Below are 6,852 nucleotides of genomic sequence, written 5' to 3'. Positions count from 1 at the left end.
TTACCTGAGGAGGCTCCCTGAGGGCCAGGCTGTCCCTGGCCTGTGCCCTCAAGGTCACACTGTGCCCCAGCCACCCCCTCACCCACAGAAGGCCCAGAACGGGCAGGCGGCTGGCCTGTTGGTGCCAGACGCCTGGCCTGCTGCCTCCCCTGGGCTCCTGCTCTTCTTAATTAACAGAGCGCCATTGTGAATACTAAAGAAGAAATTAGCACATGTCAGTCATTTCCGGGTGTTTATAGATTTCTCAATCCATCTTTTATTAACCCTTTCCGTTCTGAAGCCCTGCCCAACTGGCGGAGTTCCTGCTTCCTTTGGATGGGAGCCTGGCCCTGTCCTCAAGGAGCCCTGCCTCTGGTTGGCGTCATTTTCCTGTTGACACAAGTGGTTTCTCTTTACTTTAGAATCAGAGGGATTCCCACACCGCCAAGCAGGGGCCCAACCAGCCCAAGATATGGAGCCGACAGATGGAGACATGAAAAACTCACACGATTTCACCTTCAATACCACACCCAGGAACTGATGGAAAGTCCATCACCCAAATGAGCAATCTGCAGAAGATCCATTACAGGGAGCTGTTCATCACAGCAAAAATCCCCAACGGCCTGTGTCGGGGCTACTGGGCACAGAATGACAGGGACAGGATTCTGTGTTGATGGATATGAGAAACCCACTGTTTTGGCAAAACCATAGGTTACTAAAGTGTATTTATAATATGATATTTAATATCATATTGTTTTAGTCAGCTTTTTCACTGCTGTGACCAAAAGACCTGACAAGAACAATTAGAGGAGGAAAAGTTTATCTGGGGGCTCATGGTTTTAGACCTTAGTCCATAGATGGCTGACTCCATTCTTCAGGTTGAAGATGAGGCAGAACAATGTGGCAGAAGGGTGTGGAGGAGGGAAGTAGCTCAAGACACGACAGTAGGAAGGAGAGAGAGAGAGAGAGAGAGAGAGAGAGAGAGAGAGAGAGAGAGAGAGAGAGAGAGAGAGAGAGAGAGCACTCTGCTCAACCAGGACAAAATACAAACCCCAACGCAGGCACCCAGGGACCTACCTTCTCCAGCCACACCCTACCTACCTGCACTTGCCTCCCAGTGAATCCCATCAGGGGATTAATGCACTGATTAGGTTACATTTCTCATAACCGAATCATTTCACCTCTAAACTTTCTTGCATTGTCCCACATGAACTTATAACATGTTCATTGAGAAAGAAAGGGCAAGAGATGAATATTTTGAAGTCATCAAAAATATTAACAGTTATATCTCTTTATAGTGAATTCTCAATTTCTTTACTTTTCTTCCTTTTTTTTTTTTTTTTTTTTTTGGTACCAAGGATTGAAACCCAGGAGTGCTTAACCACTGAGTTACATCCCAAGTCCTTTTTACTTTTCATTTTGACACAGGGTCTTGCTAAATTGCTTAGGGTCTCCCTAACTTGCTAAAGCTGGCTTTGAACTTGCAATTCTCCTGCTGTGGCCTCCCAAGCCACTGGGATTACAGATGTGCCCAGCTCAGAAGATTTCTTTAGACTTCCTTTGCTACACTTTTCTGCCGTGTTTGAGTTTTTAATCTGTGTGTGTGCACATTTGTTTATCATCAGAAAAATATCTGGGTTAGGTATGCTAATTAGCTCCAGGGGCAGGGGAGGACCTGATGGGATCTTTAGACCTAAATGGGGCAGCAAGGAGCTTCCAGAGGGTGAGAAAGGCCAGGGAGGCCTGCTTAGTGACACTGTGTGGAAAGAAAGAGCATCTGTAGTGGAAAGGAGGCCCTGGGAGAGAGGTCGGGAGCACAGTGCCCTTAGTCTCTTACTCCTGGCTGGAAGCCATCACAGGGTGCAGGGGGCCTGGATGGCGGGAAAGCCCTGGGGTTGGAGCTCAGAGGCTGCACTCCCTTCCCTTGACCTCCAGCCTCCAGTTCTCCAGTTTCTTTTGTTGTTGTCTTTTCTTTTTTTTTCTTTTTTTTTCTTTTTTTTTTTTTTTTGTGATTCTCCAAGTTAGCAGGCAGTACTTATAAGACCTCCAGTTTCTTAACTTGTAAAATTCAGTATTTGCAGTGCTTGGGAGCTTTTTAGAGGCTGGGTCAAGCAAGGCTCCAGGACTAGGGACAGGGTAAGCCCCTGCCATCCTCTAAGAGTTCCTTGCTCCCAGGGCCTCATCAGTTGCAGAGGCCTGAGATGCTGGGCCTTTAACAGAGTGGTTAGCTGAGGAAGGCCACGGTAGGCAGGCTCGTTTTGTGCGCTCCTGTGTCCTACAGTGAGCCCTGGGCTGGGGACCCAAAGGGAAATAGGTGTGTCCTTGCTGCATTTCTAGCTCAGGTGAGTCAGCTGTAAGCAGAGCCCTCCCTGGTGTTCCAGCTGCAGCTGTGGTCAGTGATGGAACCCTCCTGCTGGGCGTGGTGGCCCAAGCCGGTATCCTTAGCTGAGGTTGAGGCAGGAGGATCATAAGGTCAAGGCCAACCTGGGCAATTGAGTGAGATCCTGTGTAAAAATAAATAAATAAATAGGACTGGGGTGTAGCCCTGTGGTAGAGTGCTTGCCTAGGAGGCCCTGGGTTCAATCCCAAGTACTGCAAAGAGGAAAAAAGAAAAAGAAGAAGGAAGGAAAGGAGGAAGGAAGGAAAGGAAGGAAGGAAGGGAAAAAAGAAAAAAACCCTTCTGAGCTGGAGGGGCCACTTACCCTCCCAAAGGTCAGCTCTCAGGGTTGGAGCTGCTTTGGGTGACTGGAGCAGAGTTACCAGAATAAAAGACTGATTTGATTTTAAGTTCTTGAAAGTTGAGGTTTTATAGGACTTTCTGGTGCTTCCCCCAAGCACAGCCTCAAGGGAGACAAAGCACATCCCTCTGCCAAAAATTCTCCATTATTGAGGCAAGAAGTTCCATCCAGGATGGGATCTCATAGGAACAAATGTAATATCCTGAATTTAGGGTTAAAAAAAAAATAAACAGGCTAAACTTGAGGATAGAAAAGATGAAATAGCTCATGTGAACAGGGGACTGGAGAAAAATCTCCAGGGATGTGTGATGTATAGGCATTCAATGCCAGCTCAGGTGCTTTATCCAGGACACTGTCCAGCCACAAGAAGTGACAAGGGTCATTGGTTCAGTGACACAGTGGGTGGTCCCTGCATCTAATGACTAGTGTCCTTGTAAGAAGAGGAGAAGGCAAACAGAGACACAGGAAGGGGCCATGTGGAGATGGAAGCCAGATGGGGTAGCACACTCTTGTAACCCCAGCTACTCGGGAGGCTGAGGCAGGGGGATCACAAGTTCAAGGCCAGCCTGGGCAATGTAGCAAGACCCTGTCCTAAAATAAAAAGGACAGACAAGATGACTTCCACAATAGACATTTGTTTTCTCACAGTTCCGGGGACTGGAAGTCCAGGATCAAGTTGTGTTTCTGGTGAGGACCTTCTTCCTGGTTTGCAAACATTCACCTTTCTGCTGGGTCCTCACGCAGGTGGATGGAGAGCCCACAAGCACACAAGCAAGCTCTGTGTTATCTCTTCTCATGAGGACAATAATCCTTTCCCATCATGACCCCACCTTGGTGATCCCATTTAACTTTAATTACCTCCATAAAGGCCCTACCTCCAGATACAGTCACACTGGGGGTTGGCTTTTATTTTCAGGGGGTGGTACTAGGGATTGAACTCAGGGGCATTTAGCTACTGAACCACATCCCCAGCCCATTTTTTTATATTTTATTTTGAGACAAGGTCTCACTAAGATGCTTTGGACCTTGCTAAGGTGCTGAGGCTGGCTTTGAACTCATGAACCTCCTACCCCAGCCTCCCAAGCTGCTGGGATTGCAGGTGTGTGGCACCATGCCTGGCTGGGGGTTAGCTTTGACATTGGTGGGACACAAATATTTACCCCTAACAGGGAACTTTACACAGTGTAAATAGGGGGTTTGACCATCTAGAATTCTCTCACTTTCTCTCCCAGAGCAGTGGACACCTTCTCCCCACACCACCCTTTCCTTCCAGTCCCCAGCCTCCTCTCCCTCAATAGCTGTACCAAGATTCAGTCCTGCCAGGCATCTCATCTTCTAGTCTAGGGACCCATCACGGGCTATTTTGCAAGTACACATTTCCCTTTCTAAAAGGAATTTTAACAGATAACGTTTTCTCCATCACATAACATGGGCTAAACTTAAATGTGTTTCCAGAGACTGTGGAGGATCGCAATGCCAAGCCCTAGGACTTGTGGCGACATCCATGCTGCAGAGATCCCCACAAATGCACACTTCAAAGGGACACTATCCTGAGCGGTGGTAGTTTTAATTAGCTGCTATTCTGCCCTTTAACTCCAGACTCCTATGAATTTAGCTTCGTTGTTCTCAGTGGAGTTGCTTGTTGATCGACTCTGCAATGTGTAGTAACACTTATTTGCAGCAACAGAGTATCCAGGGTCTAACCTCCCAACCATGAGCATTTGAGGTGGGTGTTCCTGTTGGTTCCCACCATTGCCACCCGCCATTGCTTGTACAGAAATTCATCATTGGCCATGCACCCCCTGGAATTTGTGTTACTTAAGGGGCTAACAATACCATCCAGGGCAAAGTAATAAAACTCCTGGACAATTTTCAGGCTCGCAGAGAATTATTTGATAATGTGTTTAAGCTTATATTCGCGAATTGTATATAAGCAGTTCATATGTGCTGCCAGCAGCAAGTTGTCTGCAACTCATTTACTTGCAAATTATTTTTCTCTAGAAAGTGGAAGCAGATCAGTGAGCCTTGGGGTTCAGGGGTCCTAGTCTGGAGGGTTGGGAAACCCAGTTTGAAGAGCACAGCCTAATCCTTGGGTTCTTGGGCTCCTTAGATTTCCAGACTTCCACAAGAACAGGGCATTCCCCTGCTTCCCTCCCTCCCACCTTCCCGCCCTCCTTCCTTTCTTTCTTCCTGAGTCAGTCATGGACTGTTCCAAAGAGGCAAGTGAGCCTGTCGGAGCTGTAGTTCTGACCAGGCAGCATGCTGGGTCCTGGGGAGTGGTGGCGGCTGCCATAGCCACTGGGCTTCAGACGCAGAATCTGCAGCTGTTTTCCTAGCCCCTGTTCTCTCCTTGGTGTCCTGTTTCCTGTTTGTTTGTCCATTAATCTCAGCCAGGGACCAGGCTGCCCCTTTGCACCTTGTCAACCCTTTCACTGTTCTCAACCATGTCACAGCCAAAGCAAAAACTGGAGATGGTGTCCTGTTGACCAACAGGACAGTCTTGATGCTGCTGTTCCCATTACCTAGGCCGGTGACACTGCAAATCCCCAGTATTCGCCTTAGTCCCAAACCAGTTCCCCCAAAACTGGCCAATTCAAATATACCTCATTTTAAACCTCTTAATTTCCAAAGGCAGTGATGGGGACCTCCCCATGATTTCTTAAGGGTACACGGAGAAATCTAGGCCAGCCACAAGTCTCCTGCCTGCCTCTTTCCCCCTCCACGGCAGCTAAGGGTCAGGGCTTCTGCTGCTGACCCTAGAGACTGGAGGTGGGCTAAGCTGCTGGGGGACCAGCTGCCAGAACTGCGTGTGACTAAGCCATAAGAGTCTGTGCCTGCCCTGACCCCATGTAGGGGTCCATCCCATTTCCACTCTCTGACATCCTGCCTGGTTCTGGTCCAGTGGGTGCTGAGCCACCACAACCCTCCGTCCCTGCGCCTTGCTGCTGGGTGGAGAGGACTGGGCTACTTCTTAACCTTTGAACCTCCAAGATACCTCTTGATATCTCCATTACGGGCTCTTTGTTTTGAAAGATGTTGCCACTCAAAAACTTCAGGTATGAGTGGACCCAAGCCACGTCATCACAGGCAGATATGCTCTTTCCATTCTGTTCCTTGACAGATAGAACAGCCTGCTGGTCTCTTTACTCTGGGATCCAGATAGGAAGCAGATGCATTGCATATTGGGATTCCTGGAAAGCTTCAGAGATCCAGGAGTGGGGCCAAAGAAACCTGAGCCATCACAGAGGATCCCTCCCTCCCACCCACATCCCACCGACACCCCTTCCCAAATGCTCCCACCTGGCTCCCGCCCCCACATCCTACTTTGCATGCACCTCAGTACTTCCTCACACCCACTCACTCTGCTCCACAAGGCCAATCCACTTAAGGAACACCCTGTGGTGAGGGAAGAAGGACCCAAGAGCTTAGGCTGCTGCATCATGCCCAGGTGGATCCCTGGGACTCAGGCCTGGCCTTCACCACACTGGATATGTGCCGTGTCACCTGGCAGCAGCTACTACAGCCTCTGGCTCACCAGAATCCGCACAGTAGCCATCGAAGCAGAAGCCCTGGAAGTTACAGTGGGAGGCTGGGATATCAGAAGCAACACTTTGGTTTGAGGGTCATATCTAAACTTTTGCTCCAGTCAAAAACACACAGGTGACTGAGGACATGCAAGCACACTCCCGGGAACTCTCAGAAATGTTTGGGTAGAGTCAGAATTTTCCCTGAAAAAGTTCCAGCTTCCTGTTAGAAACATAGGAGGAGCTCTCAGGGCTGTTGGAGCCAGTCGTGCAGGTTAATCCCCACCCCATGTACCATGCTTGAGGACGGGGAAGCGAGATGCCCACAGACACAGATGACAACTCACGCGTAGAGGCTGGAGGGCCTGGGACAGGTGCTGCCTGAGGTTGCCAGGCCTCTCCTCTGTGTCTTACTGCCCCACCAGCAGTAGCTGGGCCACTAATGCATTTTCTGGCAAGCAGGTCTGTAATGTGGTCGGTACCTTTTTCCCTTTCCATATATCTCAGTGCATAATTCGCAAGATAGACACTTGTGGAAAATGATTCTGTCTTCTCTGGTAACCTCGGGGCTCATGACTCAGGTCTGACCCAGGCACATCAACACACTCCTT

This window comes from Sciurus carolinensis, chromosome 11 (genome assembly GCF_902686445.1).
Source record: "Sciurus carolinensis chromosome 11, mSciCar1.2, whole genome shotgun sequence".
Lineage (NCBI taxonomy): Eukaryota > Metazoa > Chordata > Mammalia > Rodentia > Sciuridae > Sciurus > Sciurus carolinensis.
Note: the sequence above shows the minus strand (reverse complement) of the source record.